At 54.9% G+C, this 19,937-nt stretch overlaps 1 protein-coding gene across 3 annotated transcripts in view; it reads left to right on the top strand.

Annotated features, from left to right (window-relative positions):
• Nucleotides 1–5,910: 5,910 nt before the first annotated feature.
• Nucleotides 5,911–19,937, top strand: part of FBLN2 (fibulin 2) — an 88,605-nt gene continuing 74,578 nt past the window's right edge. For 2 of the 3 annotated variants that reach the window (XM_041762881.1, XM_041762882.1), the window contains exon 1: nucleotides 5,932–5,989. The gene's annotated coding sequence lies outside the window, so the exon portion shown is untranslated. Of the gene's footprint in view, nucleotides 5,990–19,937 lie in introns of all 3 variants that reach the window. The other variant, XM_041762883.1, reaches the window with a different exon arrangement.

Here is a 19,937-nt window from a genome sequence, read left to right as displayed (position 1 = left end):
ATTCACGTATATATACAGAAGTATGTAGAGAACAAAAGTGGTTGGAAGAGGCCCTCTTGCGAAGGTAGATTTGCTGGTGTCAAATGTTCTATTGTCTGTTTTCCCTAATGTATGTATTAAGATCAGAGTCAGCCTCTTCCATTTCACAAATGGGAAGACTGAGGCTCAGAGTTGGCGAGAGGCTTGATGGGACCAGGCCTCACATCTCTGGGCTGCTGTTGCTGTCCTAGGCGCCCCTTTCAACTCCTTAGGGCTTCACTGTGTGGCCTTAGACAAATCCCTTCCCTCTCTGGGCTGCACCAGTAGCGAAGGAGCTTTGAGACCTCCTCGGCCTAGATTTCCAGCCCATGGGGGAGATCCCAGCCTCTGAGCTCAGTGGCTCTGGCCCCTTCGCCCTTGCCCTTTGCCAAGAGAGCTGGCTTGAACAGCAAGGCTGAGCCAAGTCTTGTCTAGGGTGACCAGAACTTTTCAGAAGTGCCAGAGATTTCCTCACACCAGGCAGAGAGATGGGCGGGGGTGAGTCACGAATGAGCAGAGTGAGCAGGGCCTCGGGAGGTAGGGGCTGACCATTCCCAGATGGGAAGCGTCAGGCTGGGCAGCTTTCCTGCAATCAGCAGACAGCTTGGGAAAATGTGGAGAAGCCCCAGAGTGGAAGAAAATTTGTAATGGGTTTCCCACCTCTTTTCTCCACACACTCCATTGCATGTTTCATTCAGCTCCTCCAACTGCTCTGCCCAGGGGTCACTGGGTCCTGGCTCACATACCCAAGGAAGGGGAACCCGTGGCCCCATGCAATGTGCTCCACACCTTCCCCTGCAAGGGCGGGGAGGAGCGTACAGACTCTGGAGCCAGACAGTTCTGGGCAGGGGCCCTGGCTATGCCGCTGAGCCTGTGTCTTTGTAAAATGGGGCTAATGATATCCAGCATCTCTAGGCTTGTTTCAAGGATTAAATGAATGAATCAATATAAGGTGCCTATTCAGATGCTTGGTGCACAGTGGACAGTTAACAGATATGACTTTATTTTTCATTCCAATCATTGTCCCCTTTATTTAAGACAAAGTGCCTTTGGGGAGAGTCCAGACATCATAAAATCTGATCCTCAGTGGAGAACTAACCCTAGTATCTGAAGCAAGCCTCGGAAGTGCAGGCGCCACACTCGGTAGATAACATTGCCTCAGTGAGACAAATTCTACTGGCCAAGAGTTTTGGGTGCAAGTAACAGAACCCCAATTTAAATTGGCTGAAACCCCAATGGGAATGTATGGGCCTTTGTAGCTGAAAACTCCAGAGGTGGGTTGGGCAGGCCAAGCGATAATCAGGTGCTTAAACGTTATGTCATCAGAAAGCTGTCTCTCTCAGATCCTCTCTCCCTGCTCTCTGAGCTGGTTTCCTTCTCAGCAGGTTTTCCTAAGAGGTGGTTTCCATGCCACAGGCTTGAAGGCACAGCTGAGTGATGCAGCAGGAAGAGCACCTCTGTCCCAGGCTCCGATGCAGACAGCCTGCCTTAAATAGAGAGGCTCCCTCCCTTCAGTTCCTTCCCTGGGTGGGTTACTTTAGAGGAGCTCACCTGGGCCAGTGACCCTCCCTCCCCAGGAAGGGAGGATCAACTCCATCCCAACAAAGCACATGGACTCAGAATCAAGAGAGGAGGGTTGCGTGCAGGACGCTCAGGAGGCTGGTAGCTGGTAGCTGCCAGATGTAGTTAGCACAGGTGTTCACGGAGGGCTCTGGACCATGAGCTCCCATGGAAGACTGGTGCATACAACGTTGTCTACGACTTGTTCACAGAGCACTGCTAGTTACTAGCTGAGTATAGGTTCGACTGCTATAACCAAGAGATCCTAGAAGACTATGGCTTATGCCTTTGAAAGCTTATTTCTCTTTCATGAGAGGATCCAGGCTGGTATGGTGGCTCCGTGATGCTCAGGGCTGCCTTGCACCTGAGCACGGCTTCCTCCTGGTATGCAAGGTGGCTGCTCCAACTCTGTATCCGCCAGCCACCGGCAGGTAGGGGAAAGGGAAGGGGAGGCCACACCGCTTCTGCTCCCGGTCAATGGCCTCGCACTTCCTGCTTGGCTGCCAGGGAGGCTGGGGATGTGCCCTTAGCCAGGCAGCCGTGGGGTCTGTGTAAAACATCTACAGTTATGTTTCCCACATGAAGAGTGGGGCATGGCTATAGTTTGTGCCCCAGATGGAGTAGTTTTCATTGTGGACAGAAAGGCAGGGAGTCGGGGAAGTTCCTGGTATACAATCGACTTTTTGCTGGGTTGAAGAGTAAAGACAGGGGTGTGCATGGGTCATGCAACTGGAGAACTAGGTGGAGTCCAGACCAGAGAGGGCCTGCCCTGGGTTCCAAGGACTGATTGTGCACTCCATTCACGTCACCTGCCAGCAGCCACCCTTAGGCCACCCCTTGGGCCTGGAATATGTCTGCTGATGGTATGGTTGGTCCACTCCTGTGGGGAGAGATGTGTAGAAGGAGCCAGCAGAAACACTGGGGCTTCGGGCCACTGGAGTAGGGAATTTCAAGGACTGGTGTGAAGCATTATGGGCTCCAGAAGAGCACATCTCCTTGGTCTGTCCTTGAGGAAAGGCCCAGCTGGAAGGAGAAAGCCAGAGGGAAGTCCTTGAAGCAGTAGTTTTCAAACTTGGTAGTACCTTACAATTGACTAGGGTTTGAAAATATAGTGATTCTTGGCTGCACCCTCTGTAGACTCAGATTTAATCATTCTGGAGTAGAATGTAGACACTGGTATTTCAAAATAGAGAGAGAGAGAGAGAGAGAATGAGAGCACAAGGAGGGGCAGGCAGAGAGAGAAGCAGGTTCTCCAATGAGCAGGAAGCCCAATGCAGGGCTTGATCCCAGAACCCCGAGATTATGACCTGAGCTGAAGGCAGACGCTTCACTGACTGAGCCATCCAGGTGCCCTTATTTTTTGTTTCTAATTTAAGTAATCTCTACCCCCAAAGTGGGGCTTGAACTCATGACCCCAAGATCAATAGTTGCACGTTCCTCCAACTGAGCCAGCCAGGCGCCCCAAGGACTGCCATGTTCTAAAGCTCGGGTGTGGGTGCTGCTGCCCTGGGTCTTCATTGGGCAGCAGGATGGCAGGTAGTGCCTCCTCCAGGTGAGGAGAGCCTCTGTCTGAAAATCACTGCCTCATCATCTTTTAACATCTTTTCCTTAATTGTGCAATTCTCTCTTTTGGCGGTCTGGCTGGGCCCAGACAACCACTTTCCTAGCTTCCTCTGTGGCCAGGGACAGACAGCTGCCTCGCACTGCCCAGTCATTGTGGCTGTAAAGGATGCTGCAGGGGAGGCGCAAGCGATGAGTAAGTGGGCCTGCTGCAGAGGAAGGGGTGTCACATCCACCCTCAGGAGCAGCAGCAGGAGAAGTTCTGGCGGGGAGTCCCAGCCTATCATTCAAGGAGTGGACAGCCCTGTGCTGTCTGCATCCAGGTGAGTGGGAAGATTTGGGGCACCTTGCTGGCTCACGTAATTAGGCTGTGCGTAATTAACAACAACAAACATTTAATTGAGGCCATATCATGTGCCAAACTCTGCCCTAAGAATCTTAATGTCAAAACAATCCTATGAGGCAGGAAAATGTTTTATAGACCAGCCACTGAGGCCAGGGGACTGAAGCCACCTGCTGCACATCACACAGGGGAATGTGGCTTTAAATCAAGGCCATTTGGCTCCAGAGCCACTGCTCCTAGACCATTTCATATTGTTGAATGGGGTGTTATCGTTATTGATATTCCCATTTTTCAGATGCTGGGAGAGGTGCGGTGACCTCCTGGAGGCCACCGAGTGAGGACACAGACTCAGGAAGCCCAGTGAGCCGTCTCCTCCAGAGCCTGGCCTGCCAGGTGGTACAGGTGTGTTCTGTACCCGCCAGCCCTGGCGCCCTGGTGCCCGGGGAGGGGGGCTGCTGATGAGATTGACACTGATGTGAATAACTGTACTGCCCACTCTGAGCACTGTCTGTGCCTTATCGGCCTGGAACTTCCTCTAGCCACGTCTTGGCCAGGCCCCAGACCCCAAATTCCTGGTGGGTGATGTGCGCTCCATCTGAGATAACAGCCATGGCAGGACTCCGAGGAGTCAGCTGCCTTGGCCACTTCAGCAGCTCAGATAACAGCTGATGGGCGAAGTGTCTCCACTTTATCTTGTGAAAGCTGGCTAGGCCTTGGGTTCCCCCAGGCTGCAAGGTGAGGCCAAATCTTGGCTCACTGCCTCTCCTCCTGGCTGGAGACTTGTGGGGGATGGGAGTGGGCGTAAGCCTCCTGGGGGGCGGGTGCAGTGAGTTACCTAGATGCAAGGGAGCCAAGGTCCAGTGCCTCCTATGCCCCAGGCCTCCTCCCTTGCTGACAGAAGGAAGGATTCAATCTGTCACCCACTCCTCAGACATTTACTGAGCACTCCCCTCTGCTAAGCTCTGTTCAAAGTACTTTTATTTTTTATTATTATTTTTAAAGATCTTATTTATTTATTCACGAGAGACACACAGAGAGAGACTGAGGAAGGTAGAATAATACAGAGAGACAGATGGGCCTCAAAACAGAATTAGGGACACAGAAAGGAGAGACAAAGTGGGAAAAGGGTGAGACACCCTGAGAGACAGAGACCAGGCCATCTGAATGGGGAACCCAGAAGTACAGATGGAGGTGGGTTCACAGCAACATGGAAAGACAGAGAGACACACAGACACATCCAGACAAAGATGGCACAGCCAAGAGAGCACAGGAGAGAAAGCTGTGAATGTTCTAAATGCCACTGAATTGGACACTTTAGAATGGAGAAAATGGTGAATTTTATGCTATTGTGACTTTTGCCAGAATAAAAAGAGATTTAGAAGATGGCAAAGAGAGAGGGACAGACAGACAGACAGAAGGACAGAATTCCTGGATTGTGACTCTCTTAGGGCCTGATGGCCTTTAGAACCCTAAGACAGGGATGGGGAGAGGACTGGGGGCTTGGGGTCCCTGTGCCTGCAGGGCCCCTGAATTTAGGGCCAGTCCTCTTTTCACCTGGGCTTCTCTGGGGCTAAAGGTTTCACTTGTGTGTATTGGGGATGGGGTTTTGAGCCCTTGTCCAGTTGGAAGGCCCAGGGAGGTAGCCTCCTGCCAACAGCCTGCTCCCCACAGGGCCTCTTTCCAGTCTGGCTCCTAGTCAGACTGTGGGATGCCCCACTCTGCCTCTACTGCGGGGATGACACGGTCCTTAAGGTTTTAGCTTACATTTGGCAGAGTTCCCCCTCCCTACCCGGCCTGCGCTGTGGGGATGACACGGAGTTCTCCCCGGCTCCCCATCACAGGTCGGACCAGAGTGAACCCATTCAAGAGACAGGAGGCTCGAGGGTCTTGGCTGAGGTCATACAGGGGTCACAGGCAGCTGGCCTGTGCGCTGAGGAAGAGGATGAACCTAGATGGGCCCAAAGCGGGGAGGCGGGGCTGGGGACCCTCTGCCCAAGGGCCTGGAGCAGCAGTGCGGGGCGCCAGGGGGCCGGGTGTGTGGGCGCTCCCAGGGTAGGACGCACCGGGGATGGAGAGGCCTGACCTCCGGTCGCGTCGCACCGCCCGCCCCGGGCAGGTTGTACGCCCCCCCCCGCCCCCAGCACGGCCAGGGCTGCTGGGCCCGTCCTCCCGGCGGGCACACGAGGGCCAGGCTGGCCGGGGCGGCGGGGACGTGGAAGGGAGTGCAGCGTCGGGGCGGGGCACGAGGGGTGCGGACGGACAGACGGACGCGGCGCGCGGCGGTCCCTGGGGGCGGGGCTCGGCCCCTCCCGGCCGCGCAGAGCCCGCCCCGGAGGCGGAGGCAGGGGAGGGGCGCGGGCGGGCTGGGGCCGCCTCCGCCCTCCGCGCCCCGCCCCGCCCCGCCCTCCGCGCCCCGCCCCGCCCCGCGCCGCGCACAGCGGGGCTCGCGGCTCTCGACGCGCGACGGCCGGGCGGGCGGACGGACGGACGGACAGCGGAGCGCCCGCGGTGAGTGCGCGCCCACCCTCGCCGCGCGGGCGCCCCTCCCCCCTCCCCTCCCCTCCCCTCCCCTCCCGGGCCGCCGGCCCCGCGCTCGGCTCGGGGGCCCCGGACGCCCCGACGGTGCGGCGGCCCCGCGATGCGCGCCCCGGGCCGCGAGGTGCCCACACCCCGCCCCGCCGCGGGCGCGCCCGGCCGGCCCTGGCCCCATTGCACGGATGTGCGCACCGAGGCGGGCCTGGGGGCGGGGGACCTCGGGGTCCGCGGGCAGCCCCCCGCCCCCCGCCTGGCTGCGTCCCGCCGGGCGGCCCCCGCAGCCTCGCGCCGCGCCTTCCCCGCGCCCCCCTCGTCGGGCTGCCCTGGGCTCCTCCCGTCGGTCAGCACCGCCACCGTCCAGCTCACACCCTCAGTTCCCCGCTCCCGTCACACTGCCCCCCCCCCCAAGCCAAGAAAAGTTCCTGCACCCGCGGCCTGGGCGCACCCACCATCCTGCCACCACGTCCCCCGTTGCAGAGTCCTGTACACATGCTGGGGCTTCTCACACTCGTCTCCCACACGCGTCCCTTTTGCACACACGTGCCTCACCCTGGGCGCCTCCCAGACAGGCACGCCTCTCACTCAAGCGGTTATGTCTCACTTACACCCGTGTGCGTCTCTGACACGCGTGCCTGCCACACATGTGTCTATCGCACATGCATATCTATCTCACATGTGTCACACACGTGTCTCTTGCATAGCTGGAGTAACAAACAGTGCCTCACACACCGAATCTTGCACATGGAGTCCCATAGACCAGCTTGGTAGTCGCGGGCGGCTGCCCTGACACCACCTCTGTGGGCATAGCCTTCCCCGCTGGCCTGAGTGTGCGGGGAGCCCCAGTAGGCCTGGGGGGATCTCACTTGGCTTAGGCTCTCTTGCCGCGGGAACTGGGAGGCTGTGGGAGCACGGGGAGGGGCCAGCAGCCTCCTCCTCATCACCCCTGCGTGCCCTCCCCTTCCCCCACCCTGCTATCCCAAGCAGCTTTCTTTACTGTTAGGAGATGACTGCACTTGGACTCAGCCAAAGCTGGTATGAGCCAGCAGGTGTCACTATGAGAGGCCAGAAAAAGAAAAAAAAGATCTGGGTGCTGGTCATCAGCAGAGCCCCTTGAATGAGGGGACTGGTTAGGCCCCTCCCAGAGCCAGCCCCCCTGCAAGTATTCGCAGCTGAATGATGGGACTCTGAGCCTCACCTTCCTCACATGCAAATGAGGGTGAAGATTCCCACCAGGAGGAGGGAGGGACCTGTAATTGTTGCTTCCTCAGCTTCCACCCTTCCCTCCTGCACCCAGAGCTGTGAGAAGGGGGAAGGGGGCAGGAGATGGGTGAAATCAAAGGATCTTACTCTGTGCAAACCTGCCAGCCCTGGCTTTGACTGGCTCTGTGTGTTTTGTTTGGCTCTTACCGTGTTGTTATTATCTTTAAATGTTTAATTAACTGCCAGCATTTACAAATTGTCCGGTTTCACCTAAGAGTCCGGATTTCCATCTTTACCTGCAAAATCACAAGGTCTGGCAGCTTCAGGGTCCCCTGTCCCCCTGTGCTGCCCCTGGGGGTTGGGATGGGAGCATCCTGTGGCCAAAGTCCCCACCAGGCTTGCTTGTACATTCTCAGCTCCTACCTGGCCTACACAGGCCTCTGTGTTGGCCATGCCTGCTGTATAAACTGGGCTATTTTTACTGCATTGCCCACCCCAAAGGGGCCTACGCTAGTCCCCTCAGCCATGGCTGGGAAAGCCTTGAGTGAGCCTCATATCTCTTTGGAGCACTGAGGGGCACGCCAGGGGCCTGGGCCACAGTGCATCTTTGCGATGATGGTAGGCACTTTCTGCTGGGCTGTGGGAGACAGTGGACTGGGATCTCCCATGAGAGGAAGGCAGTGATTGAAGAGCCAGACCTTGACCATTACGTTTCTTCCCAGATCCTGTCGATGATTCTGCAAGGTCACATTCTTACCTTATTTGATGGATGGGGAAACTGAGGCTCAGAAAGAGTTTTCTAGCAAGGGAATGGTACAGCTAGAATTTCAACCTCGATTTTTCTGACCCTAAAGCCAAGCTCTTTGCCCTTCTCTCAGTGAATCCATGGGAAGAGGGACTTGGTCTCATTGATCCTGGGCAAATTCCCTGAGCCAGGTCCCCGCGTGACACACAGCAGGTGCTTAATAAATGCTTGTGGAATGACCAGGGAAGCAAAGCTGCAGTCTCTGCAGGGGTTAGGGTAGAGCTAGATTCAGGACCTAAAGGGAAGAAGATTTCTTGCAGCCTAAATGACCACTCAGATTCCAGATTCCTTTTTTATTTTTAAAGATTTTAATTTATTTTTAAGTAATCTCAACACTCAATATGAAGCTCGAACTCACAACCCTGAGTTTAAGCGTTGCATGCTCCACCAGCTGAGCCAGCCATTAAAAGGTACCCCCTAGGTTCCTTTTCATGAGCCTGAAAGCTCAACACAGTTTTCTGCCGTAGTCTTGACAGTCATATTCACTGTGAGCTTGTGACCACGGGGGGGAAAGACCGCTGAGTCTCAAGTCTGCATGACCTCAGGTGCATCACAGCGTGGCCTGTTGGACACCAGATTTCACGTTGGCCTTGCATTTGTGGGCCCTGAGTGTAAGCATTTTCCCCATAAGCCCCTGGTCCACATTGGTGGACAAGATGCCTACCAGGGAGAGACTCAGGTGGAGGACAGGCTCCCAGCTCCCATTCCCTTGGGTGGCCTCTTGATGGATAGCACAGGGTGGGGCTGTTGCTGCATTATTTTAAGTCCCAGCTTCCATGACCCTGTGCTCTTTCTTGTGAGCACACGTATGTGGCTGATATAAGTGGTGAAGTGCCCTCCCACCCCCGTGATGTGCAGCCTCCTGGATGTTTGTTGACTGACTGAATGAGGACCAGGGCTTCCAAAGTGACTGGGGATGGTGGGCAGCAGCCCTGATTGCTTCCTCGTACTTCCTGGAGGTTTTCGTTTCTGCTGGGGAAGAAGGTACAAGGCTGTGCAAGGTGGTGCAGAGGGCCGGTCCCTCCCTTCCCTGGGCCTCACTCTTCCCTTCTGTAGAGTGGATATTGTGATCTTGAGCTTTCCAGCACTCATGGTCCTGAAGTGGGGAGGAAAGGATGGACTCGTGCGGTGTCCAGGAGGCAGTTGAGTAGCCCCGCTCCCAGGCTGCCTGAACTCTGAGGGGCCTCCCCCAGCCAAAGGCCTTGGCCTGGGATGCAGTTCCAGCTTGTGACAGGACTCTGGGTGCTGGGAAACTTTGCTCCCATGTACTTTCTATTCTAGTTAGAGGGGTGAGGTGGTATGGGGTGGGGTGATTCAGGTGGTAAAGAGATGAACTGAATTGATTTCAGATGCTATGAAGGCGTTTAAATCAGCAAGGTAACCAAATCCAGGGAGGCAAGGAGGGCCCTCGGCGGGAGAGGATTTCTGAGCTGAGACCAGAGTGCCAAGGGAGAATGCCAAGCAGGAGGCACAGCTAGTGCAAAGGGCCTGAGGTGGGACCCTGCTAGGTGTGCGTGCGGGACGGAAAAGGAGGAGGCTGAGTCACGGAGGGGAGGTTGCAAAGGAGGAGCTACACAGGGAGTCTGAAAGCTACTGAAAAGTTTTGATGGAATGAGCAATGAGATTGGATTTCTGTTTTAAGACACCCTCTGGAGTAAGATCAGATCAGGAGGCTGTGCTGGGGCACAGTCCTCACCCTTGAGAAGCTACAGGCAGATGGAAGAAGAAGGTCTATGGGCAGACGTTTGAAACTCAGGGTGACAGACGCCGGCACAGCCTCACCATGGAATATTATGCAGCTGTAAAAAACTGAGGCTGCTCTCCGTGGAAAGGTCTTTCAGGATCTGTTAAGAGAAGAAAACAAGGTGCCAGATGCCTTGTAAAACTTATGCCGCCTCTTGGGTCGAGTAAGAAACACAGCTTCACGTTGGCTTGTGCGTGCAGAAAGAAACAAAGCCTGGGAAGAAGCAGGAGGAACAGGGGCCAGTGGTTACCTGTGGTCACCTGGGGGTGGCTTTGGGTGGGCAGACAGGGGTCAAGGGTGTAAGGCTGAGATGACATTTCCCACTTTGTGCCTTTTAAAATATTTTCTCCTGCTTGAGCCATGCGACGGTATTGCCTGTTCACAACATTACATTACAAAGCATTTGGGCAGTTGGTGGGGGACTGTTCGTTTTTGAGTTTTAAGTGGAAGTGTTTAAGGATAGTTTTTAAATCCCCTGCCTTACTGATCTGGTGGTTGAACAGACGTCTTCCTGGCGTGGGACACAAAAGTTTCCACTGTGATTAAATTAGATGGTAACAAAGTCACTTTTTGCAAAGTCTTGGCAAATGGACAAAAGAAAAGAAAAAAACCCACCCTTTCTTTCTCTCCCCATTTCTTACCCCCTTTTCCTGTGGGTGTGTTTCCTTCTGGTGATTTGACTGCTGGCGCTTCCTGGCGTGGGCACCGTAGCACTTACCATCCCATTCCGGGACCGTTTCCCCAGTCAGCCCTGCTGGCTGGTGGGGAGACTGGTGACAGGTCCAGAGCCAGGGGCAGCCGGGGCAGCCAAGTCCCCACCTTGGCATCCTACAGGGTTCAGATTCCCAGCTCTGCCACTCCCAGGCTGTGCTCCCATCGGGCCAGTAACTTACCCCACTGAGCCTCAGTTTCTTTGTCTGTAAAATGGGTGTCCCAGCTCTGTTAGGGTTAATGGAAGGAGGAAATGAGATCGCTCATTCTTTCATTCAACAGGTATTTATTGAGCATCCGCTGGGTAGTGGACACTGTTCTGAGTGCTGGGCATAAGACAATGACCAAGACAACATCCTCTGCCCCCCACAGAGCCTGCTTTTTGGCGGGAAGCACAGACAGGAAACCTGTGGGTGCTTACTGTGGTGTCCTGTGCTGGCTGTGTGTGCAGAGAAGAGACGGCAACGCTGGTCTGGGACTGGGAGTTGGGTGGGGATGTTTTAGGTAGAGCATCAGAGGTGTCAGTGGAGCAGACACCCGGGTGGAGTAGGCATGTCCAGCCAGAGATCACAGCACATACAAATGACCTGGAGGAGCTGGAAGTCAGGACCCCTGCGAGCAAGGATGTCCACTGGAGGGTGAGCCATGGCCAGGGGCCATGGGAGAGCTTTCATTTTTATTCTGGGTGTGATACAAATTCCATTCAGGGAGGGACCAGCTCTGATTGAGATTTTAAAGTCCCCCCACCCATGAGCTGCTGGGGCCTAGCACTTGGCCTTATGGGGCAACGGGGAATAGTGGAGTTGTGGCCTTTCTCTGGGAGGGTTAGGAACCATGGCTAAGCATTGCTGGGAACAGCCAGGGAGAGGCTCGTGGGGTCACAGTTCCTGGCCAGTGGCTCCCTGGACATCCATGCCAGGGATGTGTGCCCATGGTTTTGGGGTGCTCACAGTAGCCTCTGGTGTGGGAATGGCCTGTTGTCCCTCCCGTGCCAACTTGCGGGCCCCAGAGATGCACACAGGCAGTTCTGACATGCTTTGGCCAGGGCTGTCCTGAAGGAGAGCCCAGAGGTCATGACAGCCAGGTAAGCATCTAGCTGAGTCTGGCGGTGGTCAGGGAGGGCTTCCTGGAGAAGTTGATACAGGCACTGTGATGTGAAGGTAAAAAGTGAGGTAGACACCAGAACAGGAGAAAACCCAGTTTCTCTTGGAGAGGTGGGTTGGAGGAGAGGCAGGAAGTAAGGGTTGTGCTGGCAGACTGAACCCTAACAACGGAGCACCTCAAATCCTGGTCCGTGAACTGGAGATGGGCAGTCTTGGGGGCATTTCTTAGAAGAGGAGGGACATGGCCAGATGCTTAGAGGGTCCCTTGGGCAGTCCAGCCGTGAAGGTGGGACTGGAGGGGGCAGGATGGTAGGTGGGAGGCCTGAGAGGGTGACACAGGTCAGGATACTGAGGCCCAGAGAGAGGCGTCCCTGCCTGCAGTCTCATGGCAAGTGAGGAAGAAGAACTGGAACGGGAGCCAGGTCTGTCCACGTCCAGGTCCTGCTCTGGATGGGCTGCCCCTTGATCACGGGCACCACTGGCACACACGCACGCACTGCTAATTCACCTCCCCCGGTCTGGTCCCTTCCCAGGGCCCCTGTCAGGTCAAGCCATGCGTCATTTTACACCATTGTCCTCACAGTTATTGGAATTTGGAAGCATTGCAAAAATGCCTCGGTCTTCTCATATATGGAGATTGTTGCAGAGAAAGTACTGGTTTGGGGAAAGGTTATTTCCTTCCTTGAGGGTGGGGAGCCCAGCTTTTCTGGGGGAGGGGGGATGCTGTATTGTAGGCCACCCGGGTCACAGCACTGGTGAGGAAGCCGTGCTGCCTGCCCGTCCTGGGCTGGGAGACAGCCTGGCCCAGAATGTGGGGGGCAGGGAGCACCCATGTCCTGGGGAGTGGGATGGCCGCCTCTGGCCGCTGGAGGCCTTTTTGCCTTCAGGAGACCCTGACCTGCTAGGGCTTCAATCTTTCAATTTCCTCATTGCAAAGTGGGGACAGCCCTCTTGGCTGTGCTGTTGTTTGATGGCCAGGAGTGGCCTGAAATGTGGGAAGAGGGCCTGACCTGTGGAGTGCCAGTAGGGTGAGGAGCCACACAGGCCAGGAAGGCATGGGGGTGCTGGCATGCTTGCCTGGCCCGAGCTCGAGTCCTGTGTCCCAGCCTCAGCTTTTCCAAGGATGTAAAATGGGCCTGCTGGTAGTGGCCTGCCTGGAAGGGTTGGTGTGCAGACTTGAGGAAAAAGCCCCAACACAGCTTTTGGCAGGTACTTCACTAATACATGCTAGCTAGGTTCTTTGAGCATCAGGACCCCACACTCCTGTCCTCCTCCTCTGTTCTCCTCATCATTGAGAAGATGGCCTTGTGGTCAGGACACACCAGTTTGGTTTTTTTTTTTTTTTTTATTTTAAAGATTATATTTATTCATGAGAGACAGAGAGAGAGAGGCAGAGACACAGGCAGAGGGAGACACAGGCTCCGTGCGGGGAGCCCGATGTGGGACTCGATCCCAGGACCCTGGGATCACGGCCTGAGCCGAAGGCAGACACTCGACCACTGAGCCACCCGACCACTGAGCCACACGGGTGCCCTGGGTTCTTGATAAGCCTCCCAGGGTTCCTTCCTCAGCCTGGGTCTCCCATCCCAGTCTTGAATTCCCAGCTGTGTCTTTGATCACCAAGTGAGTGTTAGGTGATTCAGAAAATTCTGTTCTCCTCAATGACTCCTCACAGTGAAAGCATCACATTAAAAACATTGTGGTAGAGAACTCTCAGGACCCCTGAGAGTCTCAGAACACTCTCAGAACACCTCCCCAGCCCCCAATGAGTCTGGAGGCCTAGTCACAGGGAGCCAGGGAAGGGTTCTAAGCAGGAGAGTGCAGCCTGCTGGGGAATGCGTGGGACAGGCTGACTGGGGCAGGACCTCTGGGGGTCAGGGGCAGCTCAGGATCAGAGTATGGGTGGTCTTGACACATGTCAATCCCTTGAAGGCACAACCACACTGTACCCTCCTTGCCCCCGCAACACCCACAGGCATGTGTGCACGCACAAGCGCACCCTTCCCCACCAGGGCCACAGCTCTTCCCTGTGGTTTCTGTGTCAGCCCCCTGGGCCTCAGGAGCTGGGAGATTAGCTGTCCTGGTGGTTTGGTGCTGGTTGGGCATCTCAGCGTCCTTTATCTGTTCCCCTGGCATGTCCTCAGAGCAGAATAATTCAAGTGTTGTCCAGCAATGGGCACCTCAGAGTCTCTGACTGCTGTTCTCAGATCATGGGGCTGAGGAAGGCAGGCCCCTTAGGGGCCTCGTGTCCTTTCTTTGGGGAAAAAAGCCAGTGGTATTGGCTTCCTCTCCTGATACATGATGATCAGTGCAACACTATCACATTTTCTGCTGTATCTTCCGACCTCTGGTGGCTTTACATTATACACAGTATATATATATATTTTTTAAATCCCTTCCCTGTTTTGCTTATTTTATTTCAAAGGAGACCTCTCGTCACAGCTGTAGGCAAAAATCAGACTTGCCCCAAATCAGCAATAGCCAGGAAAATAAAGATTAACAGCAGCCACGCAGGGCTTTGAACCCTTGTACTTCTGTTCCCTGCCTCAGCCTCGAGCCCTGGGACCTGCCCTCTCTTTGTTACAAAGAAAGGGTGGCAAGTGGCAGGCAGATGTGCAGGGCACGCCAGCGGTCCACAGAGAGTTCTCTGTGATCCTGATTGGTGGAAAGAGATTAGGTGGGGGATAATTACTCTCCATGGGCCTCTGTCACATACGCTTTGTTCCTGAGATCTGAGCTCGTCCTGCATGGTCCTCTCTAGCCCTTGGACAGACCCCTCTGGCAGGCCATCCCACACCTCCCATCTCCTGGGGACCCCATTGGCATGTTTCCTGCTGGGCAGGGCTGTGACGGGAGGCTGCTGCCCCTCCAGCAGGGATGGCTTCTCGGAGACCCAAGTCCCTGGTTCTCAGGCCAGGGGTTGGGGGCATTCTCTGAGGTGTCCAGTGGCCTGGGGTCCATGCCAAGGGGTTGTGGGTGGGGGGCGTAGGGCCAGGGCTCCAGTGCTGAGGGAAGAGGTTGATGGTAGCTTGCGAGGTGAGGCTGGGCCCAGTCTTTGAATGATGTGGGCAATCTGGGCCTGGCTCGGTGGGTTAGATTCCATCTGTAAGCTATGAAGTGCAGTGAGCAGAGGTCATTAATGATAGGCCTCATGGGTGATACTGATAACACTCATGCTCATGGCTGGTCAGGCCCTTAATTAGCCGCATGCCCCAGCGAGAGGAACAGTTTGCCCTAGTGCTCCTCTGCCCTCACCCCCCGTAACTTGTTTTCTTGAACCGAGTGGCTGACCTTACACCCTGACGAGTGAGAGAGACTCATTTAAGGGAGTGCTGGCCATGGGAAGGAAATGGTGACGTTAGTTGCCTGTCCCTGCAATGCCCCACTGTGATCCCAAGGCAGGATGTGCCTGAGCCAGGTATGCTCCTGAGGCATGGTGGTGGCTTCCTGTGCAGGGGGTAGGAGCATGACCCCTCCTTGGCTCCAGACCTCAGGGGTCTCACTGGGATGGTAGGGCCTCAGCATGCGGCATGGTAGCCCAGACATGCCCTGGACTGTGTCTCACACCATGGTTCCCCCCCCGCACCCTGCTCCTCACTTCAGATGGGGCCTGTGTATCGTGCGGTGGGGGGTTTCGCCTTCACGTGGGCTTCACTTGAGGCTGCTCAGGAGAAGCAGAGGGTCCAGTGCATCATCAGGGAAGACCTGGACCCGCTGGCCCCCGAGAAAGCTACAGCTAGGGTCTCTGATGCCGCCAAGCCTGCCTTACACCCCATCTTTTTGTCTCTGCTTTTCTCTACAAGCCTGGTTGATGTTCTCAGAATGATTTAAATGTGCCTGCCCTCAGCTTAGAGGCCTCCTGGCTTCCAGTCTCTTCTACTAGAGATGCTCTGTATGCTCTTTTAGTTCCAGTTCAGAATCCCGGGGAAGAGTTCTGATTGGCCCAGCTTGGGTGACACGTCCATCCTGGGCCAATGGGCTGTGGCCAGTGGCGGCGGCAGGGTTGTGATAGTGACATGGCTCTGTGGGCTGTCTCCAGCCGGTCCCTGAGAATGGGCCCTGTGTGAAGCAGACTAACCCTGCAGGAGGTGCCTGCTGCAGAGTTCGACACTATTAACTCCAGAGACAAACATTCTTGTAGTCAAGTCAGCACCAGACACAATGCGGTTGCTCATCTTACTTTCTCATCACAAGTGTTAGTATTATTTTGATCACAGGTGAGAATAATTTCAGCAAAAAGTCATGTAACAAAAAAGTACAGGGTACAGTTGCAGGCTTGGCTATATCCAGGGGCTCTAGAGATGACCCCAGGACTGTGTCTCCATTCTCCATGTTGCATTATCCTCAGACAGCCTCTGCCACGTGGCTCACTCCTATAAGCTCAGAAGCTTCGGCATGGGCCCATGTGACAGTCACTGTGGATGAGAGATGGCCATCCTGTGGTCCATGTAGCCTGAGAGGGGGTGGCTCCCCAGAGGGAGATTGGGGTTTTCTTGCTGGGAGAAGGGGTTGGAGGTCTCCAGAGCATCACCCGGTTCTGTCTAACCAAGTAGCTGTTTCTTCCCCTGTTCCTATGTCATATGGTGGACCCATCCCAAAGGGAGTATGAGGATGTTCCAGAATGTGTAACAACGGCTCTTCAACGTCTGGGGTAGTTCATAGTTTAATAGGGAGTTGAGAGAAGGGGTGGGGACTGTGGGGTCTTGACCTCTAGCCTGACCACACTTAGCCCAAGTGGCAAAGACGTGGGCTGAGTCTGTTACTCTTGGAGGGTTTGGTCTCACCCTTGTGTTTTGCATCTTTCTTGTCTGTGAACCCTGTGTGGATGCAGACACTCCGTGTACAGATTGCAGGGAGGTCAAAGAAGGCATCTTTGAACTCCAAGGGAAGGTTTTTCAGAGGAGGGGATATTGAGCCGGGCCTTGAGGGATGAGTAGGAGTTTGCTAAGGGGAAGGAGGATGGGCCTGGCCGAGAGAACCAAGGAAAGGGCAGAGTTGAAGAGCCATGGAAGATTTAAGAGTAGCTGGGACAGTCCTTTTTAAAAATGTTGAACAAGTATTCAGTGCCTGTTGTCTGCCAGGAGCGACGCTGGGGTCCCTGCGTTGTCCTCCCGGGTGCTCCTGGGTGTTGTGGAGAGGCTGCTTTGGCTGGGCTCACGGGCACATGGGACACGCTTTCTCGGAGGGTCACATCTGCAGTACCCAGCAGCCTGGGGAGCTTGGCCCTGCGTGTTGCCTGTCTCTGCTCTGGGCCCTGGGGGGCTTCTGATGGTTATGCCACAGCTGGGGCCAGACCCCCTACTTGCTGTATACTGGCCACCCTGCTGGCAGCCCTGAGAAATTCCTGAATTTCAGGGCCATGCAAATAAGTAGGGGCACCAGTGCAGCAAAGCCCGAGGACATAGCAGGGTTTCCGTGGCTGGCGCCTCCTTCCATGTGCCACTGTGGTCAAGGGAGCCCAGGGCTGCTGCAGGCCAGCCCTGTCCGCTCGTCTCTGTCATCCGCCTCCGGTCTGTCCCTGTCTTGTCTGTCTGCTTGGCTTCTGGTCTCTGCTTCTCTGTCTGCCTTCCTGTCTCCTCTCTTTCTGCCTGTCCCCTTCCACTCCACCCTCGACCCTTGTGGAGTCATGAGGCTAGAAAGGTGACATGTGAGAAAAGGCTCCTGTGCACTTGTGGTTACAGCGTGGGGCTCCCAGCGTAGGCGGTGACTCGCCAGGTGACCTCATGCAAGTTTCTGCCGATCTCGAAGGCCCTTCTGGGATGAGTTTGTGAGTGACACTCACATTTATAACTCATCCCATGTCCTGTGTCAGGCCTGTGCTGGGGCCACACACACTAATTAATTCTTCCACCCCCCCTCCCCCACTTTGAGCGCCAGCAGTGGCCCAGACCCAGGTCAGGGCTGAGCAGGAGGGCAGGGTCCCTGCCTCGGATCACAGTCCAGCTGGGGACATAAGCAGACAGACACATCAGTGTAAGATGGTCCCTGCCAGTCCCGGCCCCTGAAGGCCATCCTATCTGGCTAGCCAGGTGATGGGATCTCCGCAGTGTGGCTGATTGCAGAATGAGCCCGTCCTGGGCACTGACCGTGCCCCGAGTGGGGTGACATCAGCAGGGCTGTCCACACTGGGGCTGGAGAAGTGGTGCAGGACTGGATGGGCTCTGTTGGAGCTCTGAACAAGGTGGGGCCAGGGATATGGTGGGGAGCAGGAGGCAGGTCATGGGGGCGCTGAGGAGACAACGTGGTCTGGGCCAAGGGGGAGGGACACAGGTGGAGAGAGGGATGGTCAGGAGCCTGGGGGAGCAGTGGCTGGGGGTGGAGAAGGGGGTGGGACTCACCACGGGAGGATGGCCCAGCACGTGCGTGTGCACAGGTGTGTTCGTATGCATACACAGTCACATGCACTTTCATACCTCCTCATGCAGTCGTACACACTTAAATTTGCACACACAGCCACTCCACTCCACTTACAGTTCACATCCTCATGAATGAGTTCACCCTCCTTCACACGAGTGTGTGCACAGACTCACTCATACACCCAAACTCCAGTTCACACGAGCGCTTTCTCACCTCACGTATATGCAGCTCTTGTGGAAGGGACCCTTGGTCTTTAGGCTTCCCTTGAAAGCACCTCTTGTATCAAAGGAAGGAAAAAAGCAAGAGAATGTCTGCCAGAGCCTAGAGATAGGGTGAGAGCCGGGTCCAGGACCCTCTCAGGGGACTCCCAGGAGCTCCCTGGAGCAGCTCAGTCTCTGCTGGGTTTCTCAGCACAAAAGGAACCCCGGGCTCAACTCTAGAAGGTGGGATTAGAGGCTGCACCAAGATTTGGGAGGCTCTGGAGAACTCCCCAAAATTTATCTTACCCTACTACGGTCCCTAAAATCCCACCTCCCTGTTCCTTCGGAAGGGGCATTATATTCCCCCAAGGCCAGTTTATTTTCTGGGACAGGAGAGGGGTGAATCCATTTCCATAGGAGCCTGGCAGGTGATCCTCTTTACCAGGAGGAGCTGACTTTTCTCAGAGCTTTTAATCACAGAATGTCAAATTTTACTGATGCTTTCCCCCCAGCATCTAGTGAGATGGCCTTATAGCATTTTTCTTTGGGTGAATTGCATTGATTTTAAAATATTGAACTACCCTTGCATTCCTGAGGTAATGCTGTTTGGGCACAGCATATTATCTCTGTAATGTGCTGCTGGATTCCATTGCATGGTATTTTATGTAGGACTTGGCAGCTAGATTCATAAGTGAAACTGGCCTGTACTTCTCTCTGCTGATAGTACCCATGTCTGCTTTTGGTGTGAGGATTTTCCTCATCTTACAAAATGGGGAGAAGATGCCTCCTTTTGTTTTTCTAGAGCCTGGAAACATTTTTTTAATAGGATGGAAATTATTGTCACCTCTGACTGTACCGTGTCTTGGGCTAGCCTCTTGCAGATGGTTCTTTATTTCATCCCACAGCACCTTGTGAGGAGAGCATGGTGCTTCTCTTTTTTTTTTTTTTTTAAGATTTTATTTAGTTATTCATAAGAGACACACACAGAGAGAGGCAGAGACACAGGCAGAGGGAGAAGCAGGCTCCATGCAGGGAGCCCAACACAGGACTGGATCCTGGGACTCCAGGACCATGCCCTGGGCCCAAGGCAGTGCTAAACTGCTGAGCCACCCAGGGATACCCGAGCATGGTGCTTCTCATTTAACAGATGGGGAAAATGAGGCTCAGAAGGCCAGTCTCTGGCCTGTGGTTAAACAGTGGGAGTCAGCTCAGCTGGGCTGAGAATGTAGGCCACTGTGACTCTAGGGCCATACTTCCAAGCTATTCAACATGGCCAAGAATTGTCTGAGATGCTGGCCTATAGGAGAGCCTTTGGCTTATTCTAGGGTTTTTCACGGGGTCTGGGAAGAGTGCTGATTGAGCATCAGGAGAACTTTCCTAGCTCTACCTGCCCATCTGCTGCTTACCTACCTATGTACCTGCCTACCATTCATGCATCCACATGTCCACTGATCCATTGCCTGCATAGTCATTGAGCTGCCTCTCAGCCATTCATTCCTACACTGATACACCCACCCATTAACCCACCATCCCATTCATCCTCCATCTCCTCACCCGTCTATCCACCCGTCTGCCCATCCATCAGACATTTATTTATCCACATGCTGGGTTACTCATTCATCCATTGACCCACTTTCCCATCCATCTGCCATCTGCTCATCCACCCATTTATCTATGTTCACCATCTGTCTATTCCCCCCTCCATCTCTTCATCAGCTATCCATCTACATACCAGTTTGCTTATCCATCCACTGACCCACCTCTTCCTCCATCCATCTGCTTCCTCCTACCTGCTCATCAA

This window comes from Vulpes lagopus, chromosome 7, assembly GCF_018345385.1.
Source record: "Vulpes lagopus strain Blue_001 chromosome 7, ASM1834538v1, whole genome shotgun sequence".
NCBI classification, from domain to species: Eukaryota; Metazoa; Chordata; class Mammalia; order Carnivora; family Canidae; genus Vulpes; species Vulpes lagopus.
This window is presented reverse-complemented; position numbering and strand designations above follow the sequence as displayed.